The following is a 23868-nucleotide window of genomic DNA, read 5'->3' as shown; positions in this document are numbered from 1 at the left end:
AATATTGTGCCTTTACGTTCTCGTGAATTGACTAATATTTCATATATGCTCAGAAGTTAAATCTATTACGTTTTTATAAACATGAAAATACAACAAACTCTTTGAGTTTTTTCTCGCAGTATTGATCTTTTTGTGACCGCACTTTCTTGTTTTGCTTCTTGACACACTCCGTAAGATTCTCTTATGTTGAGTAAAATCGAGTAAAAATTGTCTCGTTGTTCGTAACTGGCTTTGAGATAAATTTATGTCGATACTGGATGAAAATGCGGGGGTCTAACAACCACACCCAACAATTCGTTTGGCAATCTGAGAGGACTTACTCCAATATACTTTCTAGAGAATCAACTAGACAGTCAGACTCAATCTCGAGTAAAGCATATAAAAGAGTTTAATATCTCTAACTCTTAATTCAATCCGCAATCAACAAATAGAAATCTACGATCCCGATTGGATAAGAGAAGTAACTTGAACGGTACCAAAGACCAATGTTCAAGTGTCAATCAATGTAAATCAACAACCCAAGGTTGGATATTCTAATTGATTGATCTTAACGCACAACCTGTGATATTTCAATGATATAACAAAATATAATGCGGAAAAGAAATAACACAGAACACAAAAAAAAAATTTAACGAGGAAACTGCAAATGCAGAAAAACCCCGGGACCTAGTCCAGATTGAACACCACACTGTATTAAGCCGCTACAGACACTAGCCTATTACCAATTAACTTCGGACTGGACTTTAGTTGAACCTTAATCAATCTCACACTGATTCAAGGTACAATTGCGCTCCTTAAGTCTCTGATCCCAGCAGGATACTACCCACTTGATTCCCTTAGTTGATCTCACCCACAACCAAGAGTTGCTACGACCCAAAGTTGAAGACTTGATAGACAAATCTGTATCACACATAAAAGTCTATAGGATTGAATAAATCTGTCTCCCACAGAAATATGCAAGAGTTTTTGTTCCGTCTTTTGATAAATCAAGGTGAACAGAAACCAATTGATTACCCGGACTTATATTCCCGAAGAACAGCCTAGAATTATCAATCACCTGACAATAAACTTAATAGACTAGCGAAACAAGTTATTGTGGAATCACAAACGATGAAACGAAGTGTTTGTGATTACTTTTCTATCTTGCCTATCGGAGATACAAAATATCGAGCCAATTATTTCAATTGCACTCAACAAGATAGAAACAACAAGATCAGATCACTCAACTACAAAGAGAATAGTTGGGTCTGGCTTCACAATCCCAATGAAGTCTTCAAGTCGTTAACCTACAGGGTCTCGAGAAGAAACCTAAGGTTAAAGGAGAATCAACTCTAGTTATGCAACTAGTAACACACAGGAGGTGTGGGGATTAGGTTTCCCAGTTGCTAGAGTTCTCCTTTATATAGTTTTCAAATCAGGGTTTGCAATCCAAGTTACCTCGGTAACAAAGCATTCAATAATCGCCGTTAGATGAAAAACCTAATTCAACCAAGCTAACATCTTTCAACCGTTAGATCGAACTTAGCTTGTTACACACAAAAAATGTACCCTCATTTAGGTTTATGTAACCATACCTAAACGTGTACACCATGTTGGTTCACAAATAGATAACCGAGGTTAGCCATATGATTACTCTCATATCAATCTTATTCATCTCAACCATAACTAGTTCAATTGACTCAAATGAAACCAGTTAAAGAGTTGTTCAATTGCTATAGAAAATACAATTGAAACCAAATCGGTTTGATTCACTTGAATCAATCATGAACATTTTAGCCACGGTTTGCAAAGATTGCATTCCTTATAATTTAAATGTTTAAGTCCATGAACTGACCGATTTGACAAAGTAACCATCTTAAGTATGCGTACAGGTATGCGTACTTAAGCAACCGGATTTGAGTTTGTTAAGTTTCCAAACTCAACAGATATTTTCGGTTCGAAAACTTCCGCCAGTATGCATACGGGTACGCATACTTAACCTGTCTCCTTCAACAATTTCGTACACACACATATGCATACTCTTGGCTTCCGGTTTATGGATTTATACATTAATGTGCGAACACACTATATATGCTTATATACAAAGATGGTTATATCATCAACTCTTTATTTCAATCATTGAAACATTCTTCTATAATGACAATAGCCGTTTCACACACTATTAGCATCAAAGCAATTTTCAAGATATTGAAATAATCATTATCGAAACATTCCAAGTCTTACACCAAATGATTGTATCACACAAACCATGTAAGATGTTACTCGACAATTTTCTCATGATATAAAATGAACTTGGTCGAAGCGAAAGCTTACCAACACATATTTCGAGAAATATGTAAGCGAGATATACTCAGCTCGAAATCTCAAATGTGTATAGAGAAAACTATATCGTAACACGACTTATGTCTCAATATAGGAGATAGTAGAAATAGACTTTCCAAGTGATAGATGCGTTCAAGTCTCCACATACCTTTTGTCGAAGAAGTTCCAGAAGCTCCCCTTAGTAGTTCTTCGTCTTCAAATGATGAACTCTGTGAAATCTAAGCTCAACTACACTATCTATGTCCTAGTCCGAGACATCTATAAATAGGCTAGAAATCAAAACTTATAGTTTTGATCACTAACATTGACAAACATGCTTGAGATAGCAACGCAGCGAGTTCGACCGAGCAGTGCTCTAAAAATCTCCTCCTTTGTCAATTTTAGTGACAAAACTATCAATACATATGGATTACAAAATAGATAGAAATTGTAGCTTCTCATCCAAATGCTTGATCTCCTTGGCATATTCAACGCGACTCGAAATCTTCGTCACTTCCAAGTACTCCATGATGCTAAAGGTTTTAAGTTCAACATCAAAATTGTTGAAGATCCGTAGCGATAACAATGAGAAAACAAAATGATCTCAATCATTGTTATACAGGGTCATAATATTATTACACAACATCAAAGTTCAATTGTATCACAACTTTGACAACAATACTATGGTGATATGTATCACTCCCCCTTAGTCAATACTTCATCTCGACATGAAAACCAATCCCCCTTACATAATGATCCGTAAACCATATGTATTTGTAGTATCACACTACACATTAATTCTTCCCCTTCTGTCAATATAAATTGGCAAAGGTACGAAAACTAGTGGGATCCTCATGAAATTTTCACAGAGATAGTTCATGACCAAAAGAGAATACCATATCAACTTATTTAGATGCCATCATAAAGCCGAAGCTAAATGCATTCATCAAGGAGTTAATAAAGATACAAGATAACCCGTAACATTCCACAACCACACTCCCCAGAAAGATTTGGCAATTAAGCACAAGTTCAAAATAAACTCTCCCCCATAAAATGTCATTCCCGAAAGAACAACAAAGGCGACCTTACTTTCACAAGAAAAGAAGGATTTCTTTGGACATAACCAAATTACATGAAAACATGAATTTGAGTCCAAAGTATTCAATTGAATTATTCACAAAAGAATTCATGATTAATCCAATCGAAAAGCACAACTAAATTAACCACAAGAAAACCCATGATTAATTCAATCAATTTACACAACTAAATTAACCACAAGAAAACCCACGATTAATTTAATTGGTCATGCTCGACATAAGAGAACTTACAGAGCAACAACTAAGTTAATCATAAGAGAATGATCAACTCAATCGTTTATGCTCAAACACAAGAAACCTTACGGAGCAACACAGTATATGCACAAAAATGTGGATCGGAGATCGACCAATACTGCGGAATAGACAAGGATTCATTCTATTCTCCATCACTATTTGCACAATGACATATAATAGACTTAATCTTTGTAAACAAATTTTTTATCCTTTCTTCCATCAAAACAATGACATAAAAGGCTTTAACTTTTGTAATGTCAAAAGTTCATTCTATCTTCTATCAATACATTCATACCGACATAATAGAGATAACTTTTGAACAAGTATGGGACAGTCACAGGTTCACGGACATAAAAAACATATCCCATAACAGCTTTCAATATATAAAATCATAGAGATTAAAATTGCAAAAATCATCTTCCAAAAACTTAGAATTTAAATAAATAAATCTAAAAACATAGAAGATGAAAATCGTGGCGCATAGCTATGTGTACTCATAATAATGGATATTCCAAACCCTAGTTATTCTTTCAAAAACATAAAGACAAGATTTATTATACATTGAGATCTCTGAAGAATTCGTTATCGTCCCCGAACTCCTTGTCGTTAATAGCCATGGGAACATAAGGTTCATAGAGAAAGTAGTCAATTCCAACAAACCTTCTAGGCTGATGATGTCGAATCAGAGCCTTATGAATTTCGAGAGTTCTCATAGCAAAAGCCTTTATTTGCTGAATCTCCTTCTTTGCTTCCTTCAACTCTTCAAGAACATCAGAAAACTTCTGAGAATTTGAAGGAACAACTCTTGGCTTCCTCACATTCCTTCTTTTTCTTTTCAAGGTTGGAGGTAACAGAGATTTCTCTTTTTCCTTCATGATTGATGGCTTAAGAATCATATTAACATATTTTCCATCAAAACATATGATGCTTGGAGTCTCCATACGTGTATGGGTTTGTGAGAGGAAATCACAATTCAAACTCAACAGGCAGTCTTAAGATGAAAAGAGTTTCAGAGAAGGAAAAAAGAATGTAGGGTTACAGAAACTTTTAACCACACAGGTTCACGCACGCACAATTCACGACCCTAAAGAGAGTAGAATTGTCGAGAATAACCCTCTTTTTATTGAATATACAGGGAAGTCTTTTCCAATATCAATTGAAAAGAAAGAATTCCAAATTGAAAAGGCGGGGGTCTAACAACACCAACCAATAATTCGATTAGAAATCTGTATGGAAAAACTCCAATATACTTTTTATGAGAATCAACTAGACAGTTAGACTCAATCAAATAAAAAGATATATCAAAGAGTTTATATCTCAATATCTCGATTTGATCTTTACTTAAGCAAATGGAAATCTGTGAGTCTTTATCAAAGAGAGATAACTTGGACGGTACCAAAGACCAGTGTCCAATGATCAATCAATATCAATCAACAACCAAAGGTTGGATTTCCAATTGATGATCTTAACGCACAATGTGTATTATTTCAATTATATAAAATATAATGCGGAAAAGAAATAACACAGACACCTGAAGTTTTGTTAACGAGGAAACCGCAAATGCAGAAAAACCCCGGGACCTAGTCCAGATTGAATACACACTGTATTAAGACGCTACAGACACTAGCCTACTCCAAGCTAACTTCGGACTGGACTATAGTTGAACCCCAATCAGTCTCCCACCGATCCAAGGTACAGTTGTACTCCCACGCCTCTGATCCCAGCAGGATACTGCGCACTTGATTCCCTTAGCTGATCTCACCCACAACTAAGAGTTGCTGCAACCCAAAATTGGAGACTTGATAATAAACAGATCTTCCTCACACAGAAAAGTCTATTAAAGGATAAATCAGTCTCCCACAGAAAAACCATAGGTTTTTGTTCCGTCTTAAGATATAAAATCAAGGTGAACAGGAACCAATTGATAATCCGGTCTTATATTCCCGAAGAACAACCTAGATTAATCAATCACATCTCAACAATCCTTCTTGACTACACAAGCGGTTTGTCGAGGAATCACAAACAGTGAGACGAAGATGTTTGTGACTTCTTTTCTTGCCTATCGGAGAACTCTCACGATCTCAAGCCAATCAATAGATTGTACTCGTAAAATAGAAGATGCAAGATCATACCACACAACTACGATAAAGTAGTATCGGTCTGGCTTCACAATCCCAATGAAGTCTTTAAGTCGTTAACCTGGTTTTAGAGAAGAAAACCAAAGGTTAAAGGAGAATCGACTCTAGTGAGCGCACTAGTATCACAGAGACGTGTGGGGATTAGTTTTGCACAATGCTATATGTCTCCTTTATATAACCTTCAAATCAGGGTTTTTCCTTAGTTACAAAGCAATCAATATTCACTGTTAGATGAAAACCTGATTTAGATTCAAGCTAATATTTCTCAACCGTTAGATCGAAAACTTATCTTGTCACACACACTTGGGTAGACGTTTACTGGGTTTGTGAAAACCATGCCCAAATGTGTACGTGTATGTTGGTTCAACATAGTAACCCAAAAGGTTAACCATTTGAGCAATTCATATTAACCTAAGGCAACCGGTAGAGTTTTCCAAACTCAGCAGAAAATCTCGGCAAAGAGACTTCCGCCAGTTCGCGGACTAAACAGGCAAATGAGTTTTTGGAAAATCCCAGCAGAAATTCTCGGCAAGAGAACTTCCGTCAGTTCGCGGACTGAGTTTGCAAACTGAGTTCGCGGACTTGGCAAAGCCAATTCCTCCAGTTTCTCTCAATCAACAAAGTTCGAGAAACTTCGTATTAAGGAATACATGGTTATGTAATCTAAACTCTCATTCCAATCATTGAGACATTCTCATAGGAAGTTATGTAGCCGTTATTCACAGACCGTTTCACGTCAGAGCAATTCTCAAAGTAATTGAAACTTTTCATGACTTTCGTCACTAGGTGAAGATAAACTTGATCAAAGCGAAACGCTTTACCAACACACGATTTCGAGAAAAAGATAAGTAGTGAATACTCAGCTCGAAATGTCAAATGTGTATGATCCAGTCTATATAGCATACAACTTTTTGTCTCATAATAAGTAAGAGATTGAATAGATAGACTTTTGAGTGATAGATAAGTTCAAGTCTCCACATACCTTTTTGTTGATGAAGTTCCACGGTTCCTTGAGTAGATCTTCATCGTTGTATGATGAATCGCCATGAAGTCCTTGAGCTCAACTACACTTTTATATCCTAGTCCGAGACTTAGCTATAATAGACTAGAAATCAAGACTCATAGTTTTGATCACTAACATTGACAAACATGCTTGATATAGCAACGCATGCGAGGTCGACACAGCTATGCTCTGACAATCTCCCCCTCTGTCAATTTTAGTGACAAAGCTATTAATACATATGGAATACAAAAAAAGATAAACTTTAGTGACTCCTATTCCATAGTCTAATCTTCAACGTTCCTTGAAATCTTCGTCCTTTCAAGTACTCCAATGATCCCAAAGGTTGTAAGTTTAGCACCACCGTTGTTGAAGATCCGTAGCTATAACAATGAGAGAAATCGAGATTCCCGATCATTATTATATAGTGTCATAGTATCATTATGTAACATCAAAGTCCAATTGTATCACGACTTTAACAAAAATACTATGGTGCTATGTATCACTCCCCCTTAGTCAGTACTCCATCTCGATCATGGAAACCACTCCCCCTTACAAAATGATCCAAAAACCATATGTATTTGTAGTGTCAACTACATTATTTCTTCCCCTTTTTGTCAATAAAATTGGCAAAGGTAAAAGAACGGGATCATAATGAAATTTCCACAAGAGACATTTCATAGACTAAAAGAAAAAATACATACCAACTTAATTTAGATGCAATCATAAAGCCGAAGCTAAATGCATTCATCAAGGAGTTTTAAGATACAAGATAACCCCTATAAAATTCCACAGCCGCACACCCCACAAGATATTACCATTAACCACAAGTTCAAAAGAACTCTCCCCCATTTGATGTCATTCCCGAAATAACAACAAGAGGGACCTTAATTTCGAAAGAAAAGAAAGATTTTTTAATTGGACACCAAAAACCATGGAAATGATTTTCTATATCCAAAACTCAATCAAATTAATCACAAGTAAACCCATGATTAATTTAATCGGAATACGCAACTAAATCAAACCACAAAAGTGATCACTTTAATTGATTGTGCTCAACATAAGAAAACTCACGGAGCTACGACTAAGATAACCACATGGAGATGACTATTTTAATCGTTCAAATACTCAAACATAAGGAAAACCTTACGGAATATACGACTACATTAACCAATAGAACATGATTAGTATCGTCGTTCATATACTCAACAGAAGAACTTGTGGAATATATGAAAAACTCAACTAGATTAATTACAAGAGAACCTATAATTAATCTAATTGGAATACACAACCAAACTAATCACCGAAGCAATCAATTTAATTGCCAAAAGATTTTGCTCGACAAAAGAAGACTTTCGGAGCAAGTGACTAAATAACCAATCAAGATGATTAATTTAGTTCAAGAATGCTCAACATATAACATCTCATGGAAAAACCAACAAGGCCAATATTAATCGACATAGTTGTAAGGTGCTCAATATAAGATACACAATGGAGCCTTCACGGTAAAACATAACAAAATGGATCAATGAAGATCAATACCGTGGATAACATACAAGGATCTATTCTATTTTCCATCACTATTTGCATAACGACATAATAGACTTTATCCTTGTGAAACAAAAGATTTCATCCTATTTTCCATCAAATAAATGACTGCATAGGCATAACTTTTGTAATTTGTCAAAAGCCCATTCGTCCTTTCATCAATACGAATATCAATTTATGAACGACTTTACTTTTGACAAAATATGGGACCTTCAAGTTCACGGACGCAACAATACATATCCCATAAAAATGTTGCAATACTTCAAAACAGATTAATACTGCAATAATATCATCCTCCAAATATTTTTAGAATTTAAAACCCAATAAACCTAAAAAATAACATAAGAAGATGAAAACAAAAATAGCTATGTGTAGTCACAATCTTCGCTATTCAAAACGCTAGTTATTCTTCCAACTAATCCAAAAAGAAGACATACTAGGTATACAAAACAAAGGACAAGCTAAAGGGTAACGGATTCCGGTGTATCCTCAACCGCGAACAGGAACACGGGAGGTTTAGGATCCATACGAGATAAGAAGTCTTCAAGTTTGTGATTGACATCCTTCTCAGTATCAACGGAGAGATGATTCTCTTTTCGAAGATCCTTGATTTGAGATTTTATGAGACCAAGGTCAGACACAACCTTTTCCAACTCAGTTTTCACCATATCAAGACCTTTAAGAGTATCAACAAGTTGTTGTTTTGCTTCCCCAAAGTACTTGAGAAAGTCATGAACAACTTCAGCAGAAATTATATCATCCTTTTCAGCATCTTCATGAGTATAGGCAAAGAAGCATGAGGCATTGGGATGATCTTCATCTACAAGTGTTTTCTTCCTCTTGGAATCAACCTCAATACCTTTGTCAAGAAATCCTTTTGCAAAACCACCATAACAAGAAGAGGAGGAAGACATTCTTGAAAATCCGAAAACAACCAGGAGTACACGTACGAGACTTGTAACCCTAAGAAGTTGGATATTTATTCTTAGGGACGACCATTTAGGGTTTTATCAAAAAACGTTGACTCGGGTCAGAACAGAATCCGTTCGAGTACAACAAATACCCATTGAAAATAAAGTCCTTAAGGAATTTGAAAACATGACCTAAACACAAATTTTAAGACTCTATGCAACAAAATCTTTTGACTTAACCAATACTTGTTCTTGGCGGATCTGTCAACATAAGTTTTTCTATGGACGATAAGAAAATAACCTAACTTATCAGATGCAAGCAACAAGTATACCTGTTTTTAACACAAACTTACTAAACAAGGTTTTTTATGAGCAAGCTCTCGAACCTTGTGATTAATTAACACAAGTACGAGCCATAGGCTCATTAAGAGTTTTGTATTTTTGGTTAAGTTTGTTTTTCCTTTTAGTCTTAGAGAGGGATCCTGTCTGACATGAGAAATTATCATAAAATTTACTGTCATCAAAATAAGAGACGTAGTTATAATTCTTACCAGAATTGTCTTGACATGGGGAAGAAGATAATATGTTGACAAGCTCTTTGTATCTTACAATTATCTCTTTAATGTCTTTTCTCATCTCATCTTTTCCTTTCTTCTGGGATGACTTTCTCAACAGGAACAAGGTTGCTTTTAGAGACAGGGCGTTGAACCTCTGTAGGACGATGTTTATTAAGACGTCTATTATTCCCTTGAACATTGGAGGTGAAAAAGCGGGGGTCTAACAACACCACCCAATATTTCGCTTAGCAATCTGTATGGACTATCTCCGAAATACTTTGCTAGAGAATCAACTAGACAGTCAGACTCAATCTAGATAAAAGTATCTCAAGGAGTTAATATCTCTCTCTTGATTTGATTTTTACTCAAGCTAAAATCAATAACGAGTCTTTATCAAATACAAGGAAAAACTTGGACGGTACCAAAGACCAATGTCCAAGGATCAATCAATATCAATCAACAACCAAAGGTTGGATTTCCAATTGATGATCACGAACGCACAACCTGTATTATTTCAATTATATAAAATATAATGTGAAAAAGAAATAACACAGACACCAGAAGTTTTGTTAACGAGGAAACCGCAAATGCAGAAAAACCCCGGGACCTAGTCCAGATTGAATACACATTGTATTAAGCCACTACAGACACTAGCCTACTCCAAGTTAACTTCGGACTGGACTATAGTTGAACCCCAATCAGTCTCCCACCGATCCAAGGTACATTTGTACTCCTACGCCTCTGATCCCAGCAGGAGACTGCGCACTTGATTCCCTTAGCTGATCTCACCCACAACCAAGAGTTGCTGCAACCCAAAATCGCAGACTTGATAATAAACAAATCTGTTTCACATAGAAAAGTCTATCAAAGGATAAATCTGTCTCTCACAGATAAACCCTAGTTTTTGTTCCGTCTTAAGATATGAAATCAAGGTGAACATGAACCAATTGATAATCCGGTCTTATATTCCCGAAGAACAACCTAGATTAATCAATCACCTCTCTACAATCCTTCCTGACTACGCACGCGGTTTGTCGAGGAATCACAAACAGTGAGACGAAGATGTTTGTGACTTCGTTATCTTGCCTATCGGAGAACTCTCACGATCTCAAGCCAATCAAAGATTGTACTCGTACGATAGAAGATGTAAGATCAGATCACACAACTACGATAAAAGTAGTATCGGTCTGGCTTCACAATCCCAATGAAGTAATTAAGTCGTTAACCTGGTTTTAGAGAAGAAAACCAAAGGTTAAAGGAGAATCGACTCTAGCGAGCGCACTAGTATCACACAGACATGTGGGGATTAGTTTTGCACAATGCTGAATGTCTCCTTTATATAGTATTCAAATTAGGGTTTTTCCTTAGTTACAAAGCAATTCGTATTCACCGTTAGATGAAAACCTGATTTAGATTCAAGCTAATATTTCTCAACCGTTAGATCGAAAACTTAGCTTGTCACACACACTTGGGTAGACGTTTAATGGGTTTGTGAAAACCATTCCCAAACGTGTACGTGTATGTTGGTTCAACATAGTAACCCAAAAGGTTAACCATATGAGCATTTCATATTAACCTTGTTCTTCTTCACCATAACTGGTTCAATTGACTCAAATGAACTAGTTAAAGAGTTGTTCAATTTCTATGAGATCTTATGTAACTACACAAGACACAATTGAGACAAAGATGATTCAATTCGATTGAATCGGCACAAGAACTTTGTAGTCACAGTTTGCATAAAGCATGCCTTAGTAATTTAAGTTTAATGTTCAGAGCACATCTTTGATCAAAACCACTTAAGTTCACAAACAAGTTCGCGTACTTAAGACAACCTGTGGAGTTTTCCAAACTCAACAGAAAATCTCGTCAAAGGGACTTTCGCCAGTTCGCGGACTAGGTTCGCGGACTTACACCCAAACGAGTTTTAGGAAAATCCCAGCAGAAATTCTTGGTACAAGAACTTCCGTCAGTTCGCGGACTTGGCAAAGCCAATTCCTCCTGTTTCTCTCAATCAACAAAGTTCGAAAACTTCGGATTAAGGAATACATGGTTATGTAATCTAAACTCTCATTCCAATCATTGAGACATTCTCAGAGGACGTTATATAGCCGTTATTCACAGACCGTTTCGCGTCAGAGCAATTCTCAAAGTAATTGAAACTTTTCATGACTTTCGTCACTAGGTGAAGATAAACTTGATCAAAGCGAAACGCTTTACCAACACATGATTTCGAGATATAGATAGGCGAGATATACTCGGCTCGAAATATCAAATGTGTATGATCCAGTCTATATAGCATATGACTTTTGTCTCATAAGAAGTAGGAGATAGAAGAGATAGATTTTTGAGTGATAGATAAGTTCAAGTCTCCACATACCTTTTTGTTGATGAAGTTCCACAGTTCCTTGAGTAGATCTTCGTCGTTGTATGATGAATCACCATGAAGTCCTTGAGCTCAACTACACTTTTCTATCCTAGTCCGAGACTTAGCTATGTAGGCTAGAAATCAAGACTCATAGTTTTGATCACTAACATTGACAAACATGCTTGAGATAGCAACGCATGCGAGGTTGACCGAGCTATGCTCTAACAGGAGGAACTCACTGTACTGAATTTCCTGGTAGCATACAAAGGATATGCACCAAAGCCAATTGGCTCAGCCATACGGATGTCAGTCACACCTGTGAGAATCAAATCTAGGGTGTGTTTCAGTTGAACTAAGGAGCCTTTATTCAACTTAGAGTTTCTCTTTTGTCTAACAAAACTCTTGGTCTCACAGACCAGACATACCTTTTGATCGTAAGAATGACTTGAGGATGTTGTCTTAATATTATCATCAGAAGATTTGTCTCTTTTACAGAATGTCCCAAGTTTGGTGGTAACATTAGGAACACCTGTTTTTACTTCCGATAGTAAAGCATCAGAAGTTCTTGATATGTTAGATTTCTTTGAACACCCTTGAACGGAGAGTTTATTCAAACGGCTTTCAATATCCAAGGAAACTTTTTCGAGGCAAGCCTCAAGATTTAAGCATGAAGATTGATCTTCAGCATCGCCATGGACTTTACAATTTCTTACAATACCAAGGAGAACATTGGCATGGTGTTTTAACTGATCCAATCTGACAGCTTGAATTATAAAAAGGTTTAGAATCAAATTACTATCTTCAGCTGTATCCCATTCATTATAAGAGAAGGTCTCTTTCGAAGGAAGATAAAAAACACACATGCTATTGTTTATCCGTCTCGTCGAACCACAAGGTTTTTCTATATTCGATATTGAATAGATTTTCTCTTTAATAGAATTAGACGAGAGAGAATCTTTATTACTGGTGACGCGTTTATCAGAGATAGTACTCTTGTCCATAGAGTCAGATCGCTCCAAACACAGACTGATGAGGTCTTAAACGTGTTTGCCTGCTCTGATACCAATTAAAATAGCGGGGGTCTAATGACATCACCGAATAATTCGATTAGAAATCTGTATGGACAAACTCCAATATACTTTTTATGAGAATCAACTAGACAGTTAGACTTAATCAATAAAAAGATATATCAAAGAGTTTATATCTCAATCTCTCGATTTGATCTTTACTTAAGCAAATGGAAATCTGCGAGTCTTTATCAAAGAGAGATAACTTGAACGGTACCAAAGACCAATGTCCAAGGATCAATCAATATCAATCAACAACCAAAGGTTGGATTTCCAATTGATGATCTTAACGCACAACCTGTATTATTTCAATTACATAAAATATAATGCGGAAATAACACAGACACCAGAAGTTTTGTTAACGAGAAAACCGCAAATGCAGAAAAACCCCGGGACCTAGTCAAGATTGAATACACACTGTATTAAGCCGCTACGGACACTAGCCTACTACAAGCTAACTTCGGACTGGACTATAGTTGAACCCCAATCAGTCTCCCACCGATCCAATGTACAGTTGTACTCCTACGCCTCTGATCCCAGCAGGATATTGCGCACTTGATTCCCTTAGATGATCTCACCCACAACTAAGAGTTGCTGCTGAAAAACCGGGGGTCTAACAACACCACCCAATATTTCGCTTAGCAATCTATATGGACAAACTCCAATATACTTTTTATGAGAATCAACTAGACAGTTTCACTCAATCAATAAAAAGATATATCAAAGAGTTTATATCTCAATCTCTCGATTTGATCTTTACTCAAGCAAATAGAAATCTTCGAGTCTTTTTCAAAGAGAGATAACTTGGACGGTACCAAAGATCAATGTCCAAGAATCAATCAATATCAATCAACAACCAAATGTTGGATTTCCAATTGATGATCTTTAACGCACAACCTGTATTATTTCAATTATATAAAAATATAATGTGGAAAAGAAATAACACAGACACCAGAAATTTTGTTAACGAGGAAACCGCAAATGCAAAAAAACCCCGGGACCTAGTCCAGATTGAATACACACTGTATTAAGACGCTACAGACACTAGCCTACTACAAGCTAACTTCGGACTGGACTATAGTTGAACCCCAATCAGTCTCCCACCGATCCAAGGTACAGTTGTACTCCTACGCCTCTGATCCCAGCAGGATACTGCACACTTGATTCCCTTAGCTGATCTCACCCACAACCAAGAGTTGTTGTAACCCAAAATCACAGACTTGATAATAAACAGATTTGTCTCACACAGAAAAGTCTATAAAAGGATAAATCTGTCTCCCACAGATAAACCCTAGGTTTTGTTCCGTCTTTAGATATAAAATCAAGGTAACAGGAACCAATTGATAATCCGGACTTCTATTCCCAAAGAACAACCTAGAGTAATCAATCACCTCTCTACAATCCTTCCTGACTACACAAGCGGATTGTCGAGGAATCACAAACAGTGAGAGGAAGATGTTTGTGACTTCTTTATCTTTCCTATCGGAGAACTCTCACGATCTCAAGCCAATCAATCGATTGTACTCGTACGATAGAAGATGCAGGATCAGATCACACAACTACGATAAAGTAGTAGGTCTGGCTTCACAATCCCAATGAAGTCTTTGAGTCGTTAACCTGATTTTAGAGAAGAAAATCAAAGGTTAATGGAGATCGACTCTAGCGGGCGCACTAGTAGCACACAGACGTGTGGGGATTAGTTTTGCACAATGCTAGATGTCTCCTTTATATAGCCTTCAAATCAGGGTTTTGCCTTAGTTACAAAGCAATCCATATTCACCGTTAGATGAAAACCTGATTTAGATTCAAGCTAATATTTCTCAACCGTTAGATCGAAAACTTAGCTTGTCACACACACTTGGTTAGATGTTTACTGGGTTTGTGAAAACCATGCCCAAACGTGTACGTGTATGCTGGTTCAACATAGTATCCCAAAAGGTTAACCATATGAGCATTTCATATTAACCTTGTTCTTCTTCACCATAAATAGTTCGATTGACTCAAATGAACTAGTTAAAGAGTTGTTCAATTGCTATGAGATCTTATGTAACTACACAAGACACAATTGAAGCAAAGATGACTCGATTCGATTGAATCGGCTCATGAACATTATAGCCACGGTTTGCATAAAGCATTCTTAGTAATTTAATGTTTCATGTTCAGAGCACATCTTTAGATCATAACCTCTTAAGTTCACAAACAAGTTCACGGACTTAAGTTAATTGGTTGAGTTTTCCAAACTCAGCAGAAATTCTCGGAAAGAGAACTTCCGCCAGTTCGCGGACTGGGTTCGCGGACTGAGTTCGCGGACTAAGCACACAAACGAGTATTTGGAAAATCCCAGCAGAAATTCTCGGTCGAGAACTTCCGACAGTTCGCGGAATGAGTCTGCGAACTAGGTTCGCGGAATTGGCAAGCCAATTCCACAATCCTCCCGATTTCTCTTGATCAACAAAGTTCGAAAACTTCGGTTCAAGGAATACATGGTTATGTAATCTAAACTCTCATTTCAATCAATGAGACATTCTCAGAGGACGCTATGTAGCCGTTATTCACAGACCGATTCACGTCAGAACAATTCTCAAGTGATTGAAACTTTTCATGACTTTCGTCACTAGGTGAAGATAAACTTGATCAAAGCGAAACGCTTTACCAACACACGATTTCGAGATAAAAGATAAGCAATGAATGCTCAGCTCGAAATGTCAAATGTGTATGATCTAGTCTATATAGCATACGACTTTTGTCTCATAAGAAGTAGGAGATAGAAAAGATAGACTTTTGAGTGATAGATAAGTTCAAGTCTCCACATACCTTTTTGTTGATGAAGTTCCACGGTTCCTTGTATAGATCTTCGTCATTGTATGTTCAATCGCCATGAAGTCCTTGAGCTCAACTACACTTTTCTATCCTAGTCCGAGACTTAGCTATGTAGGCTAGAAATCAAGACTTATAGTTTTGACCACTAACATTGACAAACATGCTTTAGATAGCAACGCATGCGAGGTTTACCGATCTATGCTCTAACAATCTCACCCTTTGTCAATTTTAGTGACAAAACTATTAATACATATGGAATACAAAAAAAGATAGACTTTAGTGGCTCCTATTCCATAGTCTAATCTTCAACGTTCCTTGAAATCTTTGTCCTTCCAAGTACTCCAATGATCCCAAAGGTTGTAAGTTTAGCACCATCGTTGTTGAAGATCCATAGATATAACAATGAGAGAAATCGAGATTCTCGATCATTATTATACAGTGTCATAGTATTATTATATAACATCAAAGTCCAATTGTATCACGACTTTAACAATAATACTACGGTGATATGTATCACTCCCCCTTAGTCAATACTCCATCTCGATCATGGAAACTACTCCCCCTTACACAATGATCCGAAAACTATATGTATTTGTAGTGTGAACTACAATATTTCTCCCCCTTTCTGTCAATAAAATTGGCAAACGTACAAGAATGGGATCATAATGAAATTTCCACAAGAGACATTTCATGACCAAAAGAAAAATACATACCAACTTAATTTAGATGCAATCTAATAGCCGAAGCTAACAACATTCATCAAGGAGTTTTAATAAACAAGATAACCCCTACAAAATTCCACAGCCGCACTCCCCGCAAGATATTACCATTAAACACAAGTTCAAAAGAACTCTCCCCCATTTGATGTCATTCTCGAGAGAACAACAAGAGCGACCTTAATTTCGAAAGAAAAGAATGATTTTTTATTGGACACCAAAAACCATAGGAATGATTTTCCATATCCAAATCTTAACCAAATTAATCACAAGTAAAACCCATGATTAATTCAATTGGAATATGCAACTAAATCAAACCACAAAAGTGATCAATTTAATTGAAAGTGATCAACATAAGTAAACTCACGGAGATACGACTAAGTCAATCACACGAAGATGGCTAACTTAACCGTTCAAATACTCAACATAAGGAAAACCTTACAGAATATATGAATACATTAACCCAAGAACATGATAGTGTAGCCTTTCATATACTCAACACAAGAACTTGTGGAATATATGAAAACTCAACTAGATTAATTACAATAGAACCTATAATTAATCTAATTGAAATACAAACAACCAAACTAATCATCGAAGTAATCAATTTAATTATTTTGGGCTCAACATAAGAGAACTTATGGAACCCTGACTAAGTTCATCATAGAATATGACAACCTTAACCGTACATGTACTCGACATAAGAAAGAAGACTTATGGAGTATTAACTAAATAACCAAACTAGTTGATTAATCTAGTTCCTAATGCTCGACATATAGCATCTTATGGAACAACCAACAAAGCCAAGGTAAATCGACTTAGTTGTAAGGTGCTCAACATAAGACACACAATGGAGCCTTCACGGTAAAACATTATAAAATGGATCAATGAAGATCAATACCGTGGATAACATACAAGGATCTATTCTATTTTCCATCATAATGACATAATAGACTTTATCCTTGTTGAACAAAAGATTTTATCCTATTTTCCATCAAATACATGATTGCATAGGCATAACTTTTGTATATGTCAAAAGTCCATTCGTCCTTTCATCCATATGAATACCGATTCATGAACGACTTTACTTTTGACTGCAATATGGGACCTTCAAGTTTACGGACGTAAACAATACATATCCCATAAAAATATTGCAATATCACAAACCATTAAAATACTACAATAACAATCTTTGCCCTCAGAAGGTAGAATCAATCTTTTTCGCACGGATTTATACCAAGAGTGGTTACCAAAAGCGTATAAAAGGATTTCCTTAACAAAAAAGAACATACAAAGTTATTGACGACTATGCAACATAGTTCACATGAGATGATTGTGAACACTCAAGAATATATAACAATGTGAACTACTACCCATTCTCGAACTCCCTTCTTTGTGATTCACCAACAACACTCTTGTAACAGCCACAAAATATCTTAGAATAGGATTTCTCCAAAAATCCCAGTGCCCAAGTCCAAGAGAATAGAACAAGTGCAACGAAACAGAGCAAACACTAAAAAACAAGAGACATGACAAAGACCAATATTAACTCATCCAAATTCAACAATTCTCATATCCATTTTGAAGGGAATTCAATAAGGAAGAGAATGCAAAAATAATGAGGTAAATCCGAGTTCGGACGAAGATGTTACGGCCAAAACAAGTTTACCGAATATCGACGCCAAGTATGCATACGGGTTTGCGAACTTAAACCCCTGGATTTTGATTTTGAATGTTGTTATGCATACTTGGTATGTGTACCATGTAGTCCAAACATTCTGAACTATTATTTTCAAACCTAAATATTTAAGAACCTTAAACACAGATCAAGTTAGGTAGAAATGAACGATAAGCAAGATTATTATAAGTATTCTAAGCAAATAAAAGTACAAATCTTGATCAAGTTTGTAGACATACCTTTTTAGATGAATCCAATCGAATTCTACCGCCTTACCGAACATAATCTGTGTGCCTCAATTCTTGTGCTTCCCTCACCATATACAAAGCAGCGCATTCCTTGGTGAAGATGCACTTCCAACACAATCAAGTTGCGTTGGGGTGAACAAAGTCTTGCTCACCACAAGTGACCTTTGGATTATCATGAAAGAGATCACTTATAGAACCTTTCACATCCAATTCCGTTTTTCCAAAAAACTTGTTAAGTTCCAACATCATGGATACTTCCTTTTCCATAGTCATGGAGTATTCTGGAAGATCATTCCTTTTCACACTCAAAACATCATTGTATTTCTTCGGTATCCACTTCTGAGTGCATTTAGGAACAGTCGGAACCTTCTTCCCATCACTCTTTTCTAGAATTCTTGTAAGAGAATTGGATTGACTATTCTTTTGCAAGTTAGTTTTTCTCCAATTGGGTGCAAGTTAGTCTTTCTCCAATTGGGAGCATCGGATCTTGTCTTCGTCTTTACGAAGTTATCCTTTTGATAACCATTACGATTATGAAAAGGATTCGTTTGACGTTTATAGGCAAATCTAGGTCTATCATAGCACTGATTCCTTTGCCTAAAGGTTGGACAATTACAACCTGTAATGTTAAGAGGATCAGTATTAACGTATGATCTTGGTTTCACAACTTCTTGTGATGCCCAAACAAGAACATCATGAAGTTTCTCATTCCTTATACGGAAACGACATCTCCTTTCCAGGTGACCTTTATTTCCGCAATAGTGGCAAACATAAGGAATGTTCTTACCTCGATCCGTGTGTGCTAACTTTGGAGGTTGATAAACTTTTCTCTTTTGAACTTTAATTTACGGAGAAGGTATTTCACTTTTTCCATCAGTGGAAACCTTTTGTTGAGAAAAATCACTAGCCTTGACAAATTTTACCTCTTTACTAGTACTTGGAGCATCTATTCCCTTATAGCTCAATCCTCGTGTATCACGATGATTTTTACTTGCTCCTAGCATAGTGGTTAATTTGCTTGAACTAGTATTGAACTTTTTCAAGTCATCTTCCAACATCTTGATTTTATTAAGATCAGCAGCTAAATCAGCCTCAAGGCGTTTTTCTCGAGTGAGATAAGCGATTTCTCTGTCGTCAAAACTTGTTTGCTGGAAGTTAAACCTTGCTTCAGATTCTGCAAGTTTCTCTTCCAACAAAAAGTACTTTTGATAAAGATTATCACATTCAAGTGACTTCATACATAGGTTTTCCTCAGAATCCTTGAGGATCGATTCGGTAGAACGATTCGAAAAATAAACACCTGCGTAACATCTTCTCAATTTCTTATTTTCTCGATAAAGAGGAGTCAGAAGAGGTTGACATGAGAAGTTGTAATCTTCTTCATATTCCAAGAATCCAAAAACTTAACATACTCTGAGACTTCCTCATCAACATCTCTATCAATATCTGAATCACCTTCATCAGAAAGTTCATCCAACTGTTCTTCTAGGAGAGTTTCCCAATCAACAGTTTTTACATCAAAAGAATGTTTGGATATTGACTTAGATGTGATAGTTCTCTCAGGTGAATCCAAGCTTTTAGAATCATCTGGTAATTTCTGAACTGGTACGTTATTAGAGATAGACTCGTCCACAATCAGATCGCTACAAACACAGACTTATACGGTCTTTAACGTGTTTGCCTTCTCTGATACCAACTGAAAAAGCGGGGGTCTAACAACACCACCCAATATTTCGCTTAGAAATCTGTATGCACAAACTCCAAATAATTTTTATGAGAATCAACTAGACAGTTAGACTCAATCAATAAAAAGATATATCAAAGAGTTTATATCTCAATCTCTCGATTTGATCTTTACTCAAGCAAATGGAAATCTGCGAGTCTTTATCAAAGAGAGATAACTTGGACGGTACCAAAGACCAATGTCCAAGTATCAATCAATATCAATCAACAACCAAAGGTTGGATTTCCAATTGATGATCTTTAACGCACAACCTGTATTATTTCAATTATATAAAAATATAATGCGGAAAAGAAATAACACAGACACCAGAAATTTTGTTAACGAGGGACCTAGTCCAGATTGAATACACACTGTATTAAGCCGCTAGAGACACTAGCCTACTACAAGCTAACTTCAGACTGGACTATAGTTGAACCCCAATCAGTCTCCCACCGATCCAAGGTACAGTTGTACTCCTACGCCTCTGATCCTAGCAGGATACTGCGCACTTGATTCCCTTAGCTGATCTCACCCATAACCAAGAGTTGTTGTAAGCCAAAATCACAGACTTGATAATAAACAGATCTGTCTCACACAGAAAATTCTATCAAAGGACAAATATGTCTCCCACGGAAAAACCCTAGGTTTTTGTTCCGTCTTAAGATATAAAATCAAGGTAACAGGAACCAATTGATAATCCGGTCTTATATTCCCGAAGAACAGCCTAGATTAATCAATCACCTCTCTACAATCCTTCCTGACTACACAAGCGGATTATCGAGGAATCACAAACAGTGAGACGAAGATGTTTGTGACTTCTTTATCTTGCCTATCGGAGAACTCTCACGATCTCAAGCCAATCAATCGATTGTACTCGTACGATAGAAGATGCAAGATCAGATCACACAACTACGATAAAGTAGTAGGTCTGGCTTCACAATCCCAATGAAGTCTTTGAGTCGTTAACCTGATTTTAGAGAAGAAAATCAAAGGTTAATGGAGATCGACTCTAGCGGGCGCACTAGTAGCACACAGACGTGTGGGGATTAGTTTTGCACAATTCTAGATGTCTCCTTTATATAGCCTTCAAATCAGGGTTTTGCCTTCGCTACAAATAAATCCATATTCACCGTTAGATGAAAACCTGATTTAGATTCAAGCTAATATTTATCAACTGTTAGATCGAAAACTTAGCTTGTCACACACACTTGGGTAGACGTTTACTGGGTTCGTGAAAACCATGCCCAAACGTGTACGTGTATGTTGGTAAAACATAGTAACCCAAAAGGTTAACCATATGAGCATTTCATATTAACCTTGTTCTTCTTCACCATAACTAGTTCAATTGACTCAAATGAACTAGTTAAAGAGTTGTTCAATTGCTATGAGATCTTATGTAATTAAACAAGACACAATTGAAGCAAAGATGACTCGATTCGATTGAATCGGCTCATGAACATTATAGCCACGGTTTGCATAAAGCATTGCTTAGTAATTTAATGTTTCATGTTCAGAGCACATCTTTAGATCATAACCTCTTAAGTTCACAAACAAGTTCGCGGACTTAAGTTAATCGGTTGAGTTTTCCAAACTCAGCAGAAATTCTCGGAAAGAGAACTTCCGCCAGTTCGCGGACTGGGTTCACGGACTAAGCTCGCAGACTAAGCACACAAACGAGTATTTGGAAAATCCCAGCAGAAATTCTCGGTTGAGAACTTCCGACAGTTCGCGGACTTGGCAATCCAATTCCACAATCCTCCCGATTTCTCTTGATCAACAAAGCTCGAAAACTTCGGTTCAAGGAATACATGGTTATGTAATCTAAACTCTCATTTCAAGCATTGAGACATTTCAGAGGACGCTATGTAGCCGTTATTCACAGACTTATTCACGTCAGAGCAATTCTCAAAGTGATTGAAACTTTTCATGACTTTCGTCACTAGGTGAAGATAAACTTGATCAAAGCGAAACGCTTTACCAACACACGATTTCGAGATAAAAGATAAGCAATGAATGCTCAGCTCGAAATGTCAAATGTGTATGATCTAGTATATATAGCATACGACTTTTGTCTCATAAGAAGTAGGAGATAGAAGAGATAGACTTTTGAGTGATAGATAAGTTCAAGGCTCCACATACCTTTTTGTTGATGAAGTTCCACGGTTCCTTGTATAGATCTTCGTCGTTGTATGTTGAATTGCCATGAATTTTTTGAGCTCAACTACACTATCCTAGTCCGAGACTTAGCTATGTAGGCTAGAAATCAAGACTTATAGTTTTGATCACTAACATTGACAAACATGCTTGAGATAGCAACACATTCGAGGTTGACCGAGCTATGCTCTAACAGCTGCAACCCAAAATCGCACAATTGATAATAAACAAATCTGTCTCACAAAGAAAAGTCTATCAAAGGATAAATCTGTCTCCCACGGAAAAACCCTAGGTTTTTGTTCCGTCTTAAGATATAAAATCAAGGTGAACAGGAACCAATTGATAATCCGGTCTTATATTCCCGAAGAACATCCTAGATTAATCAATCACCTCTCAACAATCCTTCTTGACTACACAAGCGGTTTGTCGAGGAATCACAAACAGTGAGACGAAGATGTTTGTGACTTCTTTATCTTGCCTATCGGAGAACTCTCACGATCTCAAGCCAATCAATAGATTGTACTCGTACGATAGAAAATGCAAGATCAGATCACACAACTACGATAAAAGTAGTATCGGTCTGGCTTCACAATCCCAATGAAGTCTTTAAGTCGTTAACCTGATTTTAGAGAAGAAAATCAAAGGTTAATGGAGATCGACTCTAGCGGGTGCACTAGTAGCACACAGACGTGTAGGGATTAGTTTTTCACAATGCTAGATGTCTCCTTTATATAGCCTTTTCAAATCAGGGTTTTTCCTTAGTTACAAAGCAATCCATATTCACCGTTAGATGAAAACCTGATTTAGATTCAAGCTAATATTTCTCAACCGTTAGATCGAAAACTTATCTTGTCACACACACTTGGGTAGACGTTTACTGGGTTTGTGAAAACCATGCCCAAACGTGTACGTGTATGTTGGTTCAACATAGTAACCCAAAAGGTTAACCATATGAGCAATTCATATTAACCTAGTTCTTCTTCACCATAACTAGTTCAATTGACTCAAATGAACTAGTTAGAGAGTTGTTCAATTGCTATGAGATCTTATGTAACACAAGACACAATTGAAACAAAGATGATTCGATTCGATTGAATCGGCCCATGAACTTTATATCCACGGTTTGCATAAAGCATTTCTTAGTAATTTAAGTTTCATGTTCAGAGCACATCTTTAGATCATAACCACTTAAGCTCACAAACAAGTTCGCGAACTTAAGGCAACCGACAGAGTTTTTCAAACTCAGCAGAAAATCTCGGCAAAGAGACTTTCGCCAATTCGTGGACTAGATTTGCGGACTAAACATGCAAA

This window comes from Papaver somniferum, chromosome 1 (genome assembly GCF_003573695.1).
Source record: "Papaver somniferum cultivar HN1 chromosome 1, ASM357369v1, whole genome shotgun sequence".
Lineage (NCBI taxonomy): Eukaryota > Viridiplantae > Streptophyta > Magnoliopsida > Ranunculales > Papaveraceae > Papaver > Papaver somniferum.
This window is presented reverse-complemented; position numbering follows the sequence as displayed.